At 37.2% G+C, this 23,072-nt stretch overlaps 1 pseudogene; it reads left to right on the top strand.

Annotated features, from left to right (window-relative positions):
* LOC149195655 (aspartate aminotransferase, chloroplastic-like) overlaps positions 1-23,072 on the top strand; it is a 53,931-nt pseudogene that overhangs the window by 29,773 nt on the left and 1,086 nt on the right.

Raw genomic sequence — 23,072 nt, 5'->3', positions numbered from 1 at the left:
CTTATGATTGATTGTAATAGAGGTTGTTTGGCTCAGGCCCAACCATATATTTTAATAAAATTCAATCGTTTATGTTAAAAAAAGAAAAAAAATATATGACTAGATAATAAGTGACAAATTATTTCATGGTGAGACTACCCTACAAGCCACCAAATTTCTATCATATCCATCAACGCAACAACAATTTGTAGTTCAATATAGCTAATTTGGAACAAACTTATCTTTAGAGCATAGGATTTTTTTCCACCTCTAATGTTTATGGGCAAAGATATCAACATGTGGGAGCCAAACTATCACCTTTCCCATGTTGACTCCTTTTATTGAACATCATGGAAAATCTCCACAGATTAGTTATCCTTACTAAAACAAACAATTCATTGGAAATGATCATTAATCCTACGAAATTACTACTTCAATATACTTTTTGACCACACAAAGCTTATTTTGATGTCTACCTTTCTTATTTCATGATAAGACTACCCTACAAGCCACCAAATTTCTATCATATCCATGAGGTCAACACCAATTTGTGGTTCAAGATATAACTCAATTGGAACAAACTTAGCTCTATAAGCTATGTTATTTTTCCACCCCTAATGTTTATGGACAAAGAGATATCAATTTTCTAAAACATGTTAGAGCCAAAGTATTACCTTTCCCATATTGACTCCCTCTATTAAACATCATGAAAAATCTCCATAAATTAATTATCCTTATTAAACAAATATTTAATTAGAAATCAAATTTTGATATCACCATAATTCACTTTTGATAAATCAACCAAAATCCCCTCAAATAATATTTAGTGACACAAAAACTTAACAATTTTCATAAATTAATAATTATTTATAATTAGAAATACCTCCCATTAAACAAAAGAAAAGACTAACATTTTATTTAATGGAATTTAATTCCCCTTAAAAAACACACGAGCATTTCATTTAAGTTCCATTCAAAGTTTCATGGATTTGGTTTTTTCATATATCAAAATTATTTATTTACCTCCATTTGAAAGGTTTGTCATGGATCGAAATTCTTTATTTCCCTCCATCTGAAAGGTTTATCCACGGGGAATATGGAGAAGGAAGCGTGCGACCATGCCATCACACTCTAGCTTCAAAATTGAAGCTTGTTTGCAATTACTTGAATTTTTTACCAGTTTTATTCCCAAATAAATACGTCAAAAGTGTCATAATGACCATATACACAGTGCGGCAGCGGCGCCTCACAGATGAAAAATTCGGAAAGATTGAGGGTCAAGGCCACTTTTGGCTTTACATGCCCTCTAGATTTGAGAACTATTCTCTAGGAGGGGCTCCCAGCGTCCCATAATGACTTGCGGGGACAAGCATGGATCCTGTGAAACACATTCCCCTAACAAAGTCCTTGTGTTCATGTTCCTCTTTGTGGTGGACTTCATGTGAATAGAGGAGACCGACTAAAGACATTAATCTATCAATACAACCCTCATCTTTGGTATGGATCCTTTTCTCATTCTCAAAATCCCACTTCCAGTGACAAACTCAAGAGTCAGAGTGGTTTCCTTTGGAGTTCCTGCTTCTTCAAGTTTGTACATTGCTTTCTATAAATTTTCTGGCATATCTTCAACTACCTATTGTTTAAATGCCACATCAACATCATTGGAGCCTTTCACTATCACTGACTATATCTGTCTTGGTCCCCTCCAGGTTTGCAAGTATGACAAATTTCTAGTGTGCTGTTGCAGTTTCAAGCCATGTTTGATTGCAAAAGTGGACCCTCTGTGATTTGGGTCAACATTTTTTGATGATTTGATGTGGGTTTGAGCTATGGAAAATTGTTCCTGTTGTTCTTTAGATGTGGGTGTGAGGTGGGGTGGATGAATTTGATGTGGTTATGAGTCATGGTGAAAGATAAGCTAGTCCTCAGTGTTTTTGGAGTCTCACAATCTGAATCCAAAAATAGCAGTATTGCACAGAATGAGGATCCTCCTGTTTGATCCTCATCCTCACAACAACAACAGAGGGTGAAATCTTCTATAATGAGTGCCTTGAAGAATTCTTCTCCTTCCAAGAATCATCCAATGGATCAAAATTCAAGTAAGTCACCTTCTCATGGCATAACACAAGATATTGCAATGACCCACAATAACAATAATAATAAAAACAATTATAGCAATCACAAGGATGCAGATAGGGTAGTGTTTCTTGTGAATGATTTTTAGAGCCTAGTTCCCTCTCCTGGAAGTGCCCACCAATATGCCCTCCAACAATAGGGTCTGCATCAACAGGCACTCCACCAGAAATCCATTAAACAACATGGAATTCAATGAGTTGGGTTCCAGATCCCACTTGAGCCCAGTAGATCGAGACAAACGAAGAAAATTTCGCAATAGACTCAGCAAGAAAAATGAATAAAGGCAGAGCCAATGAATGCTTATGACTTTCTTAATTTGGATAAAAGTAGGACAATGAAAGAAATGATTGAAATAAACGATGACAAGGGTAAGGAAGGGGCAAGAGAGCATGACCATGGTAGAAGACATGCACAGGGGGAATGACTATATACAAGTGTAGTCTCAGTCTACGTTGAGGATGACGCCAGTCGTGAAGTGGTGTTTGCAGACGTTAATGCGGAGCCACCCATGAGTGATGGAAAGGAACCTACAAAGAGTGAAGGAATCAAAATTGCAACCTGAACTACATGTAGCAGGTTTTAACTTGACCATCCTCACACTTATTTTTTACTTTTTAGTTGCAACTTCTTCAACAGTGAATTGTTTCGAAGTTAACATTTATTTATTGTTAGGCACTAGTAGGTGCTATCCCAACACTATCCAATCGACACCTACTATTACAGTGAATAGGATTTCATAAATATAAGGCCATTCACCTCAAAATAGACAGTTTCAACTGTGGTTTCACTGATTAATTCAGCCAACCATTCTAGTGCCTTTTGCTTATGCATGGATAATAAATGCTTCTCATGGACACTATTTCATGATATTTCCTTTCATGGTTAATTTTTTCCAAAGGAGTGTCTCCGTTACTTTCTATAAAGCATGAGTGGTGTCGCTTTGTTTCCAGATTGGTGTTACATTTTTTTTAATAAAGTGACAGTCCAAAAACATACTGTTATGTAAAAAATTAGTTAATTTTAGGTTTATTGTTTAATTTAGGTTTAGTTAGACGAAAGGGCACGATCATAAGATCATGCCCTTTCCCAAAGGGTGCCCATGGCGGTATATAAGCCAGGCAACCCATTGTAAACATTCATCATCGGTATTTCATCATTTTAATAAAGTATTTATTCATATATATTCTGCGTATCATAAGTTTTTCCGCTTCATCTGGTATCAGAGCCAACACACAAGACTGGTAACGCCCACAAATTTTGCTGACTATCTGGCCCATGGGTCTTCCATAAAACAACAGGCGTGTGGGGCTGTGCTTATTTTCCTGGAGTGACACGCTGAGTCAACAAGAAGCCTGCGTGTACCGGCTGTCCAACTGCCTGGGCTCTGTGGGAAACGGTTCAGAAAAGTTTTGTCATTTGTCTGCGCTGAACCAACGATTCCCTGCGCTGAACCAACGATTCCGGTGTTGTTTATATTTAAGGTTAGTCGTGACAAGACTGAAGTCCGCTGCAGAGATACGCTGAACCCTGCCGTAGGGATTATTCATTGCGGTACAATACTGAAATCACTAATTCGGTGCGGTTATACTGTCCGATTGCGTGCCTCTGCAGTTTGGAAGCCCTGGCAATTGTCTGCCATAATAACGCAGGGAAAAAAAAAAGAAAAAGAAAAAAAAAAGAAGAGCATCTTTTGAATAATCAACGGGAGGTGACCACCAATAGACGTGACTGTCCACAGTAAATAAAATATAATATATTTATAACATCAAATATATAACGTTTATTTATATATCACGTCAAAATTATATATAACGTGTATATATATATATATATATATAAATAATTATATATATATATATAAATAATTATATATATATATGCTATATATAATACATAATTTAATTTAGTTATAAGTTTTATATATATATATATATATATATATATATATATATATATATATATATAAAGTTAATTTAATTAATTAAATTAACTTTTTAATTAATTAAATTAACTTTATATATATATATATATATATATATATATATATATATATATATATATATATATATATATATATATATATATATATTTAATTAATTAAAAGTTATATATATGTTAATTTAATTAAATAAATTTATTTTAATTAATTAAATTTTATATGTATAAAATTTATTTTAGCTAATTAAAAAAAAAAAGAGGGAGAAAAAATATTTTAGCTGGCAAATAAATACACACCCCCGCAAACCCGCTCAATGTCGACAATGACAATGGCGGATTTCCAAAAAAAATTCTTGGATGCAGAGCATAAGATAAATAGCAACCACGATGAGGTAAATAAAAGATTAAATGAATTCCAGATCAAGCTTGGGGAGCAAGCTGATGAAATCAAAAATCTTCACGATACGACAAATCGAATAGAAATAAAGATGGAAAATTACCATGTTCAAACAGAAGCAAGCATCAAAGAGGTCTTAACAATGCTGAAAATTCTGTGTAAAAGGTCGAATTGTACACCCGAACAACTACTAAAAGAAGGTGAAGAGAATCAAGAACACATCTCGTCAGATTCAACAAAGTCAACAGACTCTCATGAGAAAGTTGAATCCCCAAAAAAATCAGCGACACCCCACCAAGAAGCGATTAACACAACCTTTACAAACAAGCAACTCTGGGATAAATTTACCAATCAACACCCTTTTTCCGTTCAACCAGTAGCAACATACCAGCGACGGGCAAAAGTCGAGATGCCTAAATTCGATGGAAACGAAAAAAACAATGTTGCATGGATAAATAAAGCAGAAGAATACTTTGAGATATATGACATCAATGACGATGACGAAAAGCTTAGGCATGCATCCATGAAAATGGAAGGAGAAGCATATAGCTGGTATATGTGGTGGAAAAAGACAACACACGTGATTAGCTAGAGAAAATTTAAAGATGCATTCTTCAAAAGATTCCAAGGTATAAAGGAAGAAGAATTCTTTTCAAAACTCATCAAATTACGACAAAAAGGAAGTGTGGATGAATACACTCAAGAATGGGAGACCTTAGTAACACGAGTACCTGGGTTATCAGAATCTCGTCTAATTCAGTCATACATCTCGGGACTCAAAACCCATTTACAAGCAGAACTTGAGATGCATGACATTACATCTATAGAAGTAGCAAGACGAAAAGCAAAAATAGCCAAAAAGAAATCCGAACCAATATTTTGGTCAAAAGCGGAAAAAGCTTATGCAAGACGAAGGATGCCCCAGTATGTGGACTCAAATAATACAAGATATGTTCCACCACATCGTCGTGAAGATGAAAAATCTAATGTGGAAATGCAAAGGATAAAAGAGGGTAAATGTAAACGCTGTGGTGAGAAGTGGGACCCCAAACATAGATGTGCTAAAGGAAAAGAACCAAAGAACCTTTATAATTGTGAAGCAACCAATGATTCAAACAGTGAATATTATGACATAGAAGACATAGAAGACGCCCTAGAATTCTCACCAGAACTAGATGATGGAAGTATTCTACAAGTGTTATTATCAGCTATGACAGGTATATCACAACCTCAGACTTTAAAGTTAAAAGGACACATAAAGAAGAACAACGTAGTGGTTCTCGTCGACTCTGGAAGCACACACAATTTTTTAGATGCAACCGTGGCAAAGAGACTCTATATCTTTTCATTTCCCTTACCAAACATGAAAGTGATGGTAGCTAATGGTAAGAAGATTGAAAAGGTAGGGAAATGCCATAAGGTCAATTTGCAGATTCAAGACTTTAATATAGAGTCTGCATTCTTCACGGTACCGTTAGGAGGAGTAGATGTAGTCCTAGGTATCCAATGGCTATGAACTTTAGGCACTTATGCCGCCAACCATCAAGTACAATTTATAAAATTCAAATGGGGAGGTTAGAAGTACAAGCTACACGGATTCCAAGCATCAGAAAATCAAGTTGTATCATCATCTCAAATGATGAAGCTGAGTCGAGAAGAGTCACCAGAGATACAAGATCTGATTCGGAAGCATGAAAAAGTATTTCAAGACCTACCTATGAAGATGCCGCCTAATAGGGAAATTGAGCATACAATAGAAGTCAAGGCAAGATCAGACCCCGTCAACATCAAGCCATACCGATATTCACATCACCAAAAAACGGAAATTGAGAGAGTAATCTAAGACCTTTTAAAGTGTGGGACCTGTTAGCGCTTGAGATTTCACCCTAGGCTGAGGAAGGTAAACCTTCAAGGCAACATCAAACCATTTCACCTCGTAGCTAGCCCTACGGGGTATGAGAAGGCTCTCTCCGGTCTATCTCGACAAATTTTCAATGGGGTGAGATGACCAACAAGTTAACACTGATATTAGGCTAGTAAACTGATTAGGAAGGTTGATTTAAAGTTTTTTGGGTTTTTGGTGGCAATTGGAGGGAGTGCAATTCAGGGTGCGGGGATTGAGCTCAGTTTTTGCAGGTGGGTCTTTGGGGCAAGGTAGTAGTTTGTGCTGATGCCTTTAGCTGAGATGGATGATCAAGGAAGAAAAATGAGAAGCTAAAGAGGGCAAACAATGACTTTGAATCCTCTCTAGACAGTGGAAAACATAAACATTAAACAAATTTGAAAGCTGAGCATGGCAAGCATGAATTCAAACTTTATCACTTCATTTGTTTAATAAGCTGCAGTAAAGAAAGAAATGGAACACATAAACACACTTACAATTACAATAAGAGAACACACCATCAACACAAGAGTCCACAAGAATCCCAATGATGTCTGCAAAACCCTGGTCTTCCTTTTCCTCAAATTGCAGAGATACAAGTAAAATATACAATAGGAGCTTCTCCCTCAAGAGTCCAAACATGAAAATGAGCAAGAGAAGGCATAACATAGATGATCTAACTCCTTTCCCCACCTCTAGGGGTTGAGCTCAGCTTCCTAGGAGCTGTTTCAACTAATTCTAAACTGAGCACTAGATAATAGGCAGTCAAAACAACTTGCCTCTAAAACTTAGGAAACCTATCCATGCATTAAATATTTACCATTTACATCAAAGAATCTTCTAGAAGTGATGAAGGAGAGTAAAAGTATCTAAGTGCTATGAAAATTACACAAAAATCCATCATTTACATGCCTCAAAAGTCAACCAAGATGAAAACAGTGTTTTGCTGGCCGAACTGGTCAAAACAGGCAAATTTCCCTGACAGGTCGCGCACATCACTCTGACTGGTCGCGCACATTCACAGCTCTGTTTGAGGGCCTTCCCGGTGTCCAAATCAGGTGCAAGATAGCTCGTTGGAAAGGTCTGCGAGTCTAATTTCCAACCCCACCGGAATGTTTGAATTTGGAGTTGATTTGAACCCTCAAAAGTCATTTCTCCCAAGACAGCTTTCTGCAACTCAAAATAGGGGCAGAAAGTCAAAATTTGCATGTATTTTGAGCTTTTGGAAACCCAAATCTCTATAAAATCTGAAACCCATCCATAGGCAAGTGTATTTTTGCATGAAAATTCCAAAAATGCAAAGTTTTCCCCGTTCTGAGTTGCCCCCATGTATGGTCGCGCGCGGGGTGAGACCAGTCAAATGGCCAAAACCTTTAAAATTCCCAAAAATGCTAAAAATGCCTCAAAACTCTCAAAATTTCTTGGGCTCCTCTCTTTTATGATGACCACCTTTGCCTCCCCTACGAGGCCTCTGCTGTACCTCAACCTCTGTGGAAGAAGACCGGTCATCACCTTGCTCATAGGTTTCAGTGGTTGACATGGTGTTTTTGAGCAAAGTGGAGAAAATGGATAAAGTAAACTGCTGCCCTTGCCTGCAAAAATACTGAGTTGTATGCTGTTTTCAAGGGGAAAAAAATCATGAAGGAAATGTTAGGGGAGGGGATTTTTCATAAGGAAAGGGAAACATATAAAAATAGGGAATTTCTAAGGGACAATTCACAAACTGTCAAACATACAATCTCATCTTAATCACCGGGAAATCATTTGCAAAGAAATGTTTTTATTAGGGAAACATGGATGATAATAACCAAGAGAAAGGATATACATGCTCAACAGGGGGTAAGGGACAGCATGTATAATAGGGGTATGGGACAGCATTGTTCATTTGATTTTTTGTCTTCTAATGTACATCATAGGGCAAACTCTGTTTTTTCAAAGGGATTCATGTACATTTGGTCATAAGGGGAAATGGGATTTTATTTAAACAGGGATATTAGGGATAAAAGGGAAAACAGGGCTTATGGTTTTGGGAGATAGGAAATTTAATACTCTTTGCAAATGAGATAAGATAGAGACATATCATAACAATTGTGAATTTAATGGGAAACAATGGAGGGAATAAATGGGAGTTTAAAACCTTGAAAAAACACCAACCCTAGCACTATGCCTACATTGACAAGCAATAACTAAAATCCATTTCTCTGTACATCCTTGGTAGCAAATATATATGAGCACAAGCCCAACATCCTTGATTTCAAGCATCCAACATGTTGGAAGACCCTACCTTGATCAATTTAGCAAGCAAGAGGGCGATTGAGAAAATTTGGAGTGGTTTTGTGGAAGACAGTTTGACTGGTCGCGCACGGGCTTTGACTGGTCGCGCCCGTTAGGAATTAACACTGCGGAGGAGCTGCTGACTGGTCGCGCACTGCCCAACTGGTCGCACACAGCTCTTGAGTGGTCGCGCACCTGAAAATGACCCAAATTCTCTGCAATTCGCCTCCTTTCGCCTTCTTCGCCCTCTCACTTTTCTTTGCAAGCTCTTAGATGCACAATGAGGGTGTTTTAGAGGGAATTTGACTCTTTATAAGCCCAATTTGAAAAAATTTACTTACCAAACCCACTTTCTAATGTTTTGTTTTGGCACTTTCTTTTAACACTGTTTTGAGTTTACTTTTGTCCTGAATTTGACTTTTTGAGTGCTTCAACTCCGTTCTTTTTGCAGGTTGACCATCTGATGGACTCTAGTGAGGAGACCAGGGTTATTGCCGGCATTTTGAAGAATTTTGAAAATTTCCTTATTTTTTGCAAAATTGACATGACCTTGGCTTTAAAAACATGGTTTTTAAATCCAAGGTATAAATGAGCTGTACCTGATGAAAATATCCATGAAACATATTTACATACCTCCTTCCGGCTTGCTGGGGACCCATGGACCTCTGACTCATGATCTTGCAATGACATTTGACTGAAACCCTAGACCTAAGACTTTGGACTTCAAGACAAAACAAAACAAGCGTGACACAAGTTCATTAGCTGATATGACCTGATCCAGCAAAGCCAAGAAGGGAACAAGGACCAGCTCCTCCATCAGTTTTATGGCATGCCTAATGGAATGCAAAACTGACATCGATGAGACACCTACTTATGCATATGCAAAGAGTTTTTTGATCACTGATGGAGGGCACAATGACCGACACTAACAGGACCTTGATCATCTTGGAATATATAATCAAGTGGAAGGACTTACCGAAGGAGACGCTTCTTGGGAGAATGAAGCATTTTGTCAACAACATCCGTCATTGCGCATGCTTTGAGGACAAAGCATTCTTTCGAGAGGAAGGCAATGTTATGTAAAAAATTAGTTAATTTTAGGTTTATTGTTTAATTGAGGTTTAGTTAGACGAAAGGGCACGATCATAAGATCATGCCGTTTCCCAAAGGGTGCCCATGGCGGTATATAAGCCAGGCAACCCATTGTAAACATTCATCATCGGTATTTCATCATTTTAATAAAGTATTTATTCATATATATTCTGTGCATCATAAGTTTTTCCGCTTCACATACAGAACATGAATATGTATTTAAATGAAATCAGAAGACTACCTTTACATATAATTTTCCTTACCAAAACTGAAAATGGAAATTTCCTAGGCAACTAGCCTGGCCATTCATTATTGTCTTTCCTATAAAGTATTTTCCCTTTTAAATTTTATCAATTTTCTTTTTTAAGGATTTTGATTGTTTCTTGGTTACTCTCGAGGCCATATTTGTGATACTGTTTACTCGATAAAGCACCATTCTAAGAAGATTGTATTTTTGCAAACTGGTTATCTCAAGTAGATCTTGGTTCCTCTTTAATAGTAGACAAAATTGCAAATATACTCTTTATTTTAACCTTGAATTGTGAGAAACTAAATTGAATCTATTAGGCTCACTAACACATGGTTCGATACTCGATAAGATTATAAGATTAGATAAGGTGGTTTTATTTATTTTTAATAAATGATCACAAGAGTAGCTCAATGTGGGAGTGTGAAAGACATCCAACAAACAAGAGGACAATGTGGGAGTGTGAAAGAAATTTCCTAGAAAAAAAGAAGAAAAAATTATAAGTACATGAAGGAATCTAAGTGCTAAAGTATTTGTTAAAGTGATAGAGACTGAGATCAATGCAATGCAGTTGTAGATAAGATAAGAGAAGGTTATGTTTAATGTCCAACCAATGACCACAAGAGTTACTTGGTGGGATTAAAAAGTATAATTATTGCAATTAGTGCAAGTACATAATGGGAGTGCAAAAGCAACTCCTAATCCTAATCTACCAAAAAAAAGAAAAAACAACCAAAATATAATCCTTAATACTTCAAAATAATATAGATACAAAACAAAACTCATGTCAGATATAATATGCAGACATTAGAAGCTCATTGGATGTCTCATTAGAGCTAGAAGTAGGATGAGAGGAGGAAGAAGAAATAAACACGACATAAGAAATGGTTTTAGAAGAAATGGCTTCTAAAAACGTGTAAATGGCAGAGCTTTTTGCAAGAGGCACGTCCAGAGATGTGGGCCCATATCTTCGCCATTGTATATTTATATTTATTTTTAAATTTTCTGTTTTGTTTTTATGGGATGTATATCTTTAAATCTTTCAAGTCAAGTCTTAGTACCTAGACTATCAATACAACAAATTTTCATACAATGTGTGACTCTAGAGAATAGAGGTGTAGGGAAGACCTATATGCTCATCTCATATATGAGCAATACTTTTCCAACTGTAAGTTTGACTCTCATAAAGTTATGTTTGATACTTCAGTGTTTTCAAGTGTTTAATTCTATTTCCCCTAAATATGTTTTTGATTTGCAAGGGTTTAATTCTTTTATCTCAAAATATGTTTATGAAGAAAGGAATTAGCATATTTTTTGTGATTTTGTTATTTTAGACTCCTTCATTTTTAGAGGACTAGATGACAAACAAATTGACAATCTTTATCTTTTTCATAAAAATTTTGATCTCATCGATAATGAATAAAAAATGATGAATTTTCATTGATTATGTTTTTATATGAAAAATATTATGTAGGGTAAAGTTAAATATTAAAATTTATGTGAAGGGCAACTTAAAAATAAAATTGTCATAAAAAAATTCCATGATGGGTAAGGGGACTCGTCAAATTTAACCCATGATCGCACATATGATCAGATTCATTTGGTTTAATTCATGAGATTGGATTATTTGTGCCTCCAATCGTGGTGATTTGGTTCTACTACGGGAATGTGCACAAGATTGTCTACACTACTGGCGATGGCCCATACCGAAGTCCTCCATCTCTTTGAGCAACTTCAAAATACTTCTAGACAAGCATGAAGAGGCGCTTAACCAAAGGAGATCTATTCGGGTGGGTTGGAAACATAGGAAACTGGCCTATGGAAATGGGCCTCGCCCCTAATAAAGATAGTTGTATCAGGGGTACTACCATCCATTAATCAAGATTTCCAGTCAGATTATTTATTGTAGCATGGAGGTAATCCTAGCTACTGGTAGGGTTGGGAAGGCACAAACAGGTGCCTAAAATGAGGATTCAAAGGTTAAAGCCCATGTTTCATTAGGTTATTTCCATCATCAAATAGGATTGGATGGAGAAGTTGTTTGGTTGGTGCACCTCACACTACTTAGGAATCATTTCTCTATCAGTGTAAGCTAAATCAACTATATGTTTCTTTTTCTCTCTTGTCCTCCCTGACTTGTATTATGAGGCTATATGTCCAGGATTCCATGGAGGAAGATGAACCCAAAGGCATAAGCGATAATGGCTTCACCAAAGAAGACGACAGGTGCCTTTCTGACACAAAAATCAACCATGAAAATAAGCAAATAAGAGAGCAAGAATGCATTGATTACAACAAGGAAATCAAATATCCTAAGACCATAGGTGGTCACAAGGCATATGCTTTAGCACATATGGATTTTGATGATCCAATCATCACTAGAAATGACAGATACCCAAAAATGACCTTGGATTTGCATATGCCCAGGCTTTTGAGAGTCCCAAAGCAAAGAAATCGGATGCTGAGGAAATGGACATGGACTCAGACAAGCAAGATTGAGGCTTTGTGCTAGAGGAGAAGCTTCCAGAGGCCAAACCCACTCAAAAGGTAGCTAATTGCATTTTATCTTTATTTTTTAATTATAATAATTATTGTTTCTTGCCCATGAGGAACTTCTGTTGGCTTAGGTGTCGAGTCTGAATGGTAAATATTTTGCCAAAATCGCCTGGGGCTTTCGTGTTATGCCATTTGGGTGGCGCAGACCATAGCGACAATGCAACCTATTGGTTGGGTTAAACTCTGTTGACCACAATAGTGAACCAATGTTAACTTGGGTGTCCTAGGTCGATCAATTGGGTTTCATAGCATTCTCATTTGTTCACTATTTTAATTGTTTCTTTGTTTTCAATCCTTCTTTCCTAGCCTTTTCCCATAATTGTAATTCGTTGTGGCCCTATTAAAATTTTATGATTACCAACATAGTGTATTTTTTCTTGTGGTGTCATTAATTTAGGATGTTGTAAACACAATTTTCTTTTAGATGTAAATTTTCTCCTAATAGGAAACAAGTGGAAAACAAGCAATATAATGACTTGTGCCCTAAACTTTGTGCATTTCTTGGCATGGGAAAAGTTGATAGAGGATTGAATTGGCTATAGTTGATGTTGTTTTTGTGATTGATGATCTCAAGTTGAATGACATGTATTGATTGAAGGTGACTATAGTTGATGTTGTTTTTGTGATTGATGATCTCAAGTTGAATGGCATGTATAGATTGAAAGATGGAATCATAGATCAAATGACAATATATTGAAAGTTAAAAGAAAGGTTGATAGACTCAACCTAGAAAATGGAGCAAGTATTTGACCAAGGTTCAATTAAATCTATGCAAAACTGTGTTAATAGTAAATTCATTGTGGTTTTTTTTTCTCCCAATGGAGAAATTTGCCTAAGATAGAATCACTACATGAGAGTTATTAGGAATCCATTCTTGAAATTCTCTTAACTTGCTTAGAATTTCTGGATGAGGTTCCTTCCATGGAGCACTCTTTGACACTCCATAGACATAAACTGACGCCAAAATTAGGTTATTGCCTAGCCATCTCGGTCAAATCTTTGTCATATTTTCCCAAAATAACATACTTGCCTTCAAGACCTCGATCAATATTTTTTTTGAAACCCATGAATTGCTTGTATAGCACTTGTGATATTCTTTAAAGAAACCTCAAGATCATTAAACAACTATTGTCGAAACTATTTATCTCATGTGAATGCGAGAAGTAGATGTCCCATAAACACAAAGGAATCTACTTATTATTTCATCAAATCCTCTGTTCCATTGACATTATCCTTTCTTGTTACTAAAACAAATACATCTTTGAACATGGGAGTTTGCTTTATTTCTATTTTCTTCTGTTTGCTCCTGGTTCCATATCATGGACCATAAACTATCTAAATGGACATTTTAACATTCTTATAGATAGTGGCTTTTCTACCCCCATTCATCTTTTCTCTCGCCTGGGTCCACATTCCCATTCTGGGTCCACATAGGGCTAGCCTCCCTATCCCCTTGCCCTTACCTTGGGTTAGGGCTAGAATGATGCCCCAAAGGTCGAAGCGATTAAAATAAAAAGTTAAAATCATAAATGGCCACATTGAACAAGAAATTGTACCACAAAATGTAAAAAATGGTCAGGACAAAATAATTAGCACATGGGAAAAAGATGTAGAAATTTTGAATAATATGACACTTATTCACAGAGATTATCCTGATTATACACTATTGCGGAATGCATGCATAATACATAATCTCCTCTACGTTGATCATCAATTTAGCGAAATTAAAAACAATGAAACATAAATCGCATGCGCACATTAACACAGTATGTAACTCGGGGAAAGCATACAGCTGAAAACCCCCAACTATCTGTATATTATATTGATTGAGAACATGTAACAATACATAGTACAATACTCCTTGCAAGTACTCAGTACTATCTCCACCTGTTACACACAAAACTAGCTCAGATCTGAATCAATCACAGGTTCAAATCTCCTCTACTGCTTTCCCTGCCTCCACTGCGCAATCCTGCATGAGAATAATGATGAATGGAATGACCAAACTCGTATTTCCCTTGTGTGTGACTGCACAATCCTCATTGGCAATCTCAATCCATGCATGTGCAAATCTCATGCACAACTATTGTCACAACTGACAGATGTCTTGCCCTTTCACTTACCTCTAACACCTGTTTCCACTGAACTGTCCATGCACTGAGTTAACTGATGTATTCTTTAGTTGCTTTATGAGCTAATAATTAGTGAATTAATTAATAATTAATTCACACAACTCATCACTAGTGTATTCTTTAGTTAGACTAAATACAACTAGTTCAACCAAGTCAAACTGAACACAACTCCATCAACTCCTCAATCAACTCCACCAAAACTCAACCACTTGAGTTCTAACTGAAGTCCATCATGCAATAGCTCAACTAACCCATAGGAAAAGCATATTTCCTTCAGCCAGTTGCATGTGCCACATCCGTAGCTCGAACTGAAGTGCTCCAAGAGAATAAGATAATGTTTATAGTCCAAATATTATTAAGAGCTAATAATATTCGACTGTTCTATATTTAGACTGGCAGTCTAAAAATAGACTCCGCCCATATGTCTAAAAATAGAAGTCCATCTATTTTTACCAACATGACCAATCATCCACAAATAGCATCCTGCAACTCATAGACCATGATACATATGTCTAAAAATAGACTTTGCGCCAAAAATAGCCTGCAGGCCCACTTAGTGAAGGCGACTCCTTTCCACTAAGCTCCATCATGTTGTTGCATTTTCAACAAAAGACGACACATGAGCTCTACCCCATCCATGGCCATCACCCTGGTTCCATAGGCCCTAGATGAGCCTCCTCTATCATTCAGGAACCCATGATTTTCCCAACCCCTGGAGGGCAATGCACCATCCTACCTCAAAAGGGGTAATCATTGTTATATTATACACATCATGCTCTTGTTATTTGAGCCTCGAACAATTAACTAAAGAAAAAAATCATAAAAGGCAAAATACATATAAAGAAGGGTGGAAAAATCAAGGTCGAGCACCTCATGTACCACCACTGCTCCCTCTTATACATTATATACCCAGTTATGGGCTTCCCCTTATCTAGCTACCCCTATGCCCCATTATGTGGCCCAGGGCTGCTACTATGATTCCCCATTCCATCTCACCTATTTGTCACTTGCCATCCCCATTAGAAGGATGTACCTTGGACATACTATCCCCTCTAGGGGTTGAAACCACCGAATAAGGTCCTTGGCTAACCCCCTTTGGACTTTGGAGACACTAGAACATGTTAAAGCCCACTATGGAAGGGCATGCCAATATGAAATGCCCGCTTTGTTATCCATGGTATGTAAGCTCCTTTACCTGATTATTTTAATGATTGATTATATTGGAAGCATAAGGGACTCATTGGATCTTATGCAGTATTGAAAGTGGTTTCCATTTGGGTTTGGTCTCCCGATATATGATCTTGACCTCCAGAAGTCCACATTGGCACATGTAGGGTTTGCATAGAGAGTCATGCACCTCCACAGTAGCGGGCAACACTCCGCAAATCTTCATGGATGTTTAGAGACTACTAGCAATCCACTTTTGGGACGATGGTGACACGATTGGTACACTATGTCAGGTAGGCCCCCATAGGAGCCGCACACTCTTGGCAGGTGTCCCAGAACTTGTACGATGTCATGGCAACATTAATTCCACCACTCAGATCATTGCAGAGGATTTACATATATCTCCGATTCATATGGAGACCCATGGGGTCATTGATGCACCCTCATACACACTAAGAGCACCATAGATATACTACTTGGAGAATAAGGGGCCACCCCATTGTCCATCATATTCCGAGGAATTTATTCCTCAATATGGCTCTTCATGACGTTATTGAGCATTTGGAGGGCCCTACAACATGCATCCATCATTATTTGGCCCCTTATGAGGCTTATTTCTACATTATGAGCTAGTATGGCGAGTTTGTCACCATTAAGAGTTATTATTTGCACATTTTATCTTTAGGGGCCCATAGGGTAATTCAAATTACATTAGGAGGCTATATATTGATGTTAAATACATTCATTTGTATCATCACTTGATTTGGGAAATCTCTAGCCTTAGAGAATTTTTGTACTTTTTCCATGGAGGATATTTGTCTGAGATGGATGAATTTTGATGTATGGATTTGGGTTATCCTTCTTATCTTGGATCTTTGTTATGTAAACGAATTGCTGGTTGGATATACTCTATAATGTTGTAAGTGCTTTTTATCATTGTTATTCTTGTTACCACATATGACTAAAATTAGGGCTAGTTGCTGCATTATTGTAATGTGGAATTGAGCTATGTTTTAGTTATTAAATGTATGGGCCAATGTTATATGAATGACATGTCCTAGAGATTATTTGACCTTGAGAAGCTTGCATTATTTTCTTTAAAGTATGAATGCTTGAAAAACACTTTTCTTTTCTTACTATCTACATTGGATAAAATTGACAGTCTGGGCCTCCTTGATCAAGAATCCAAGTCCTTACTCATTAACATCCTTGACTCCATATCCCCAAGAGGATTAGGCACTGGTTCCATAAAAAGGGTCATCATCTCAACCATCATTTTACCACTTTTCCTCTTTTTCCCAAGTCTAGCCCCAGTAGGTCACCTAAGGCATCAATTTCTCGACAACTGAGCTAAGGAAAAAAATTGTTCTTCCCTAGGCTACTGCGCTGGTGGGTCCCCTCCCTCTCCTCCAAATTTGAAGCCATGTTGATGGTGGAATCTCCAGAATCCCAAGCCTTAGCTCTAAGACCGAATTTTTCCTAAGTATCCCTAAGGATAGACCTTAGTAGGATCAATTCAACCTATTGAAGTGAATATTCTTATCTAGTCCTTTCCCCTAACCTTGTCCAGGCTAGGAACATCATTGATTGCTATATTCCATCCCCGAACTTGGGCTGGGCCCACTTGGTCCCGTGCGGTCCCACTTCTCAATAAATACTATTTGTCAAATACCACTTGGGAATCCAAGTTTCCAAGGATTATAGGGATTGAGAAACTCCTTTATGAGCCTATTCTTTCTCCCTTGACCCACCAATATTCATCCATTACCCCTGGTGGATCAAGTCCCTTGCTTGAGGAGCAAGCAAGCTCCATTTTTCACCCCATCCTTGGGAAAGGGTTTTAAGGGTCACTCCTCACCTATTTATTGACATCTGTCTTACAAAGAAATCCCTACACTACCAAGACTCCTCCCGTAGGTGAAATTCCGTAAAGAGTAGGGAGACTTAGTTGTGGTGATAGTGGGCTAAGCCTCCATCGTTTCCCTTGACCTAACAGTTGCCCTCTTAGGAACCCCCTTTAGATCCCTTGCTGGTTTGAGTGGTAACAGTGCCCAAAACCATAATTGTTGTTAGGTAAACTTGACTCGGGATAGATTCAAAGTTGACCAGGTTAAACCGTGATGGTTTTGGGGCACATGGTATTGTGCACCCATAGTATTCTGCCTGTGGTATTATATGTAATGGAGCCTATAAAAGGCTAGGAAGACTTCATTGTAATGTAAGACCTAGAGGTGAGCGGTGAAGGCTCACTTGGTCGGATTGGCCAGGGTTTTGGCCAATGCTAATAAGATCTTATTAGGTTGGGTTTTTCCGGGATTTGGGGTTTTCCCGGATAAACATTTGTGTTTATGGTTGTTGCTGTTTATTTTTATATTTATTCCTCTCAGTAATTATTTATGTTATGCAGTAAATTTTTTAACAACTGGTATCGGAGCCAGATATTGGCTTCAAAGGGATTCTTTGATGCCAGGGGTTTATAGTGCCCGATGAGATCAATGCAGCCTTTTTACAGATCTGGGTCTGGAAAATAATGGTGGAACAATCGTACGCAAAAGAACCTCGAGGAGAATGTGCGGAAGATAGTGCCGTAACTGCCAGGGATCGCAGTGCATTTGCGATATTTACTGGTTTGGAACATGTTGACGAATTGTTCGGGATTCATGCGGCTATTTAAAGAAGGTCAACAGAAGAAAATTGTTCATGCGGCTTCGAAAATTGTTCGTTTTCTGCTACGTGAGGCCACCGGTGTTGGAATCTACAAGGTTCTCGTCGGGCTCGTAGTTGGAGCAGTTTGATAGAAGTTTTTGAGCAAATCAAATTGAGAGAGGATGGATCAGAATCGCAGCAGCTAAAAAAAATAAATAATTAATTAATTAATGAAGTCAAAATTATTGCATGTAAATGGGCATACTACTGTAAGACCTGGTAAGGCATGTGTACCCCTCGGTGATCACCGGTAAAGTCTGGGTTAGACCTAGGTGATAGGGGGGTGTCGGGTTAACAATACCCTGGGTAAAAACTCTGAGGGGGGTAAGAGCTAGAGTGAGCTGGATTGTCTCACTTAGCAGGTTTGGCTGGAATTAGTCAAGGAACCCCAAGTCAATTTTAAGGGGGGAATTATTAGGTAAACTTGACTCAGGATAGATTCAAAGTTGACCAGGTTAAATAGTGATGGTTTTGGGGCACATGGTATTGTGCACCCATAGTATTCTGCCTGTGGTATTATATGTAATGGAGCCTATAAAACGCTGGGAAGACTTCCTTGTAATGTAAGACCTGGAGGTGAGCGGTGAAGGTTCACTTGGTCGGATTGGCCAGGGTTTTGGCCAATGCTAATAATATCTTATTAGGTTGGGTTTTTCCCGGATAAACATTTGTGTTTATGTGTTTATGGTTGTTGCTAGTTATTTTTATATTTATTCCTCTCAGTAATTATTTATGTTATGCAGTAAATTTTTAACAATTGTTAACCAAAAATGTTGATACAAACTCAACTCCACCACCGGGTCAAGTTTATCTAACATTTGACTTATGTTTCATCATGTGTGCCAAAACTTGCTTTTGAGATGTTTAAACCCTTGGAAAACATCCACAATTGCAATTATGATTGTGTTTAAAAGTTTGAATTCCTTATTTCTTATGTTCTTACGATAAAATAATGCCATAATTAAGTAAATGTATTTTCTCACAGCAAAAGAATATCATGAAATTTATGTAAGGTATCTTGAGCAAGATGATCTCTTAAAGAATGCAAATCTTTGTCATGAATGAAAAAGTGGATTTAAGATACTTGCGATTAAAAATATTATTCTATCATGATAAAATCAGTTGTCAGTGAAGACATTTGTTGAGGTGATCAAAGTCAAACTGATCAGTGATAGGAAATACTTTTGCTTGGAAGTGATATTCGAAATTTATCGTTGCTGGTTTCTGAGTTATGTTATTTCAAATTTGCAGTATTTTTAAAATTATTCTTAGTTAAGAAAGAAATATAAGACCTGCAATGTATCTGAGGTTCTTGAATGAGTTTCTCAAATGTGTAACTGTATTTCCATATCTATTGATTTGAATTCATTGCTTCCACCGATTGTATTTTCCGTAGTATATTGATATAAAGCAAGTTTAATTGAAATTTGTTCCCATGGGTGGAGTTTTTTTCCTAACAAAATGATTTTTTGTACAGATTGTGAGCAGCATTAACATGGCTATTGCAATAGATGTCTCTCGCTCTGAAGGAGTGACAATGGCACCTCCAGATCCAATTCTGGGTGTTTTAGAATCATTTAAAGCAAATAAGTGATTTGAAGCTTAATCTTGGTGTTGGAGCTTATAGAACAGAAGATCTTCAACCCTATGTGCTCAATGTGGTGAAAAAGGTGTCATTGAATTCTTTTTTCTTTTAGCTAATCTGCATTAAATAATATAAAGGTTTTGAGGTCTTTATCTTAGTTTATAGAATTTTGAGGGCTCTTTTAGATTTATATTATCAATTGGAATCCTTCTTATCACTGCTTCTATTTTTGCAGGCAAAGAATCTGATGTTGGAGAAGGGAGACAATGAAGAGGTATGCATGTGGTTTTTGTGAAGAAACTGTTGCACCCTTTCCGTGGGAATCGTTTTAAGTTTTTACATATTTAACATTATCTTGTTATTCTTTGTCTACAATACCTCCCTAATGAAGCTTTGGCTACTTTTAATAAGGATACTATGGAATTGTTGGTGGGAGCTAACAATAATGCAAACAAGCAAGGACTGTATGTTGTCTCGGAATTACTTCTCGACATAGTAGGGTGGGGGTGACAAGGTGAGATGGGTGGTAGAATAGCGCGAGTTCTTTTTAACTTTTAGGTCACACAATATTTTCCCTTATGAAGAATATGCTAGGAAAAGGATATTTGTATCTCTGTAGATCACCTAAGAGATGGTAGCGAAGGTTGTATCATAGATCCCTTTTTTCAAACTGGCATTATAGTGCTTCTGTGATGTGCGTGTTAGGATGATGATATTTTGTGCTTGTGTATGTGGAATTAAATTTACATAATACCCTGTTGACACTTATCCAGGTGGCTATTGTCCAAGGCCTTTCAGGAACTTGTTCTCTTCACCTTGTTGCTACCTTTATTCAAAGATATTTCCCTGGAGCACAAGTCTTGATTTCTTCTCTAGCATGGGGAAATTATAGATTTTTTATTTTGAGCTCTAAGTAATGTATTTAGAGTTGTGATACTGAACTCTAAGTTATGTATTTAGAGTTGTCATGCCCATCTTACAATTGAACATTTTTAATCATTTTGATGCAAACTAATATTTGATCTATTTGACGCTATTTGATTCTAGTTTGATTTTGACCAAGGAATCACAAGAACATTTTCAATGATGTTGGGGTTCCATGGTCGGAATATTGATACTAAAATTGTAGGATTAGATTTGGAAGGGATGATTGCAAACATCAAGGTAATAAACATTTTTGTTCCTGGATATTTTCACAGAGAGATGATTGGTAAATGCACTGTTAATTTTTTGTTAGTAGAGGAGACTAATAGTTGCTCAACTTCCTTCAGCCTGCACACCAATTGGTCTTTTTGCGCTACTAAATGGTTGTGCTCACAATCCAACTGGAACTTTTCTAACTCTTAAGCAGTGGGATAATATTGTGGATGTCATTCAGGAAAAAGAATCTCACTTCTTTCCTTGATGTTGCTTATTAGGTTATTGATGATATGGGGGTTATGTTTACATCCTTTATATTGTGAATCACTCATTGCGTATTACTCTGTTCTTTCATTTGTTTACATTTTTCTATATTGATAAGTCTTATTTTGTTTTTTGAAAATATTTTTTTAGTTTTTACTAGTTCTTCATTTTCAAATATTTATGATTGCATTGGAAGTTCCCTCATAATTTGATTATCAATCTGAGAATAATTAGATTATCATCACAACCTGTATGATTCCAGGATGCAAGAGTCTACTAGGACTTTGTATGATTACCAAGATGCAAGAGTCTATCAAGACTATGTACCATACTAAATTGTAGGGTGACATTGGAACCAATAATATAGGAAACACTATACATGCATTTGAAAGTAATCTAGGTTGTCATAACATACTATGACACTAGCCAGTGGAAATAAGGGGTTCATATGGGTTGGATTACTGCTGGTCCAACTATTCTCCAACCTTGCCCTTGTCATGCAACTGAGCAAGGAGCACTTTCACTTGAGAGAGTACGCAGGTTGCAGGTTTGCTTGGAGATCCCCTTGGAAAGAGTTGTGAATGTCAGCTCCAGATATGACAATAGATCTTTAAGCAGGTCTCTGAACTTCTTGCATCAAGATGGGAGGCCACAAAAGATCTAATGTGCCACATCGTGTCCAAAGTGTTTTGCCATTAGGTAAGTGTCTCGTGTTCCTAGGATCATTGAGCAAAAAATTTGAGGGAGGGATGCCTTCCATACCCTTTCCTTTGTCATCCTGTCGTGCCTCCTCATCCATCCTAGCAAGAGTGATTGCAGTTGAAGGATGAATGTGGGTGTCTGTTGCCCACTTTGAAATAAGGAGGATTTCCTTTCCCAAAGACTTACTTCTCAATGTCTTCATCAATATCTTCTCCATTGTTTGAGCCCGGGGGAACCCTTCTTTCTCTAGGGTAACCTATAGCCCTGAAACTTGCAAATATCTTTCCATGGACAATGAAGGTAGACCCCACCTCTTAATCACATTAGCTCTAGCCTCTTCTAGATAAGGATTGGGATGTGCCTGTCCATGGATGTGGGAGGGTGAGTCAAAATCTCAGCAGAGGATAAACTCAAACCCATGACCAACATTAGCCAAGCAACTTCAACCACCCAACAAAGATAAGCAAAGGAAAAAACCAACTGTAGTGAAACAACAAATGGGTAGTATGTTGGCTTACATGCTGAAAAATAAAACTTGTTCATGTTGTTCTCCATAGATGAGGTCTATTGTTACATGTTATAATTTGATTATTGTTAGGGAGGTAGGTGTGGGGAGGGTATCTTTAACCTTAAAGGATATCAACCAGTAATGAGGTGGCAACCTTGGAATTATATAAAGGTATCCTAATCTTAGAATATAAAGGGGTTCGTACAGCTACAATGGTGGGGACCCCTCAATAATTCAAACATCAATGTATTAAAAGGATTTCGAAGAATTTCAGTCTATATAGGCTAGCACAAATAATTCTAGTAAAGGTTAAATACTTTGAAAATATTTGAGTTTTATGATGTCCCATGAAAGAAAAACAAGGTCG

The sequence above is a fragment of the Pinus tabuliformis genome, chromosome 2_2 (genome assembly GCF_031772625.1).
Source record: "Pinus tabuliformis cultivar Carrire ecotype Pingquan chromosome 2_2, CPIR1, whole genome shotgun sequence".
NCBI lineage: Eukaryota > Viridiplantae > Streptophyta > Pinopsida > Pinales > Pinaceae > Pinus > Pinus tabuliformis.
The sequence above is the reverse complement of the archived record's forward strand: the minus strand, read 5'-3'. Positions and strand labels throughout refer to the sequence as shown.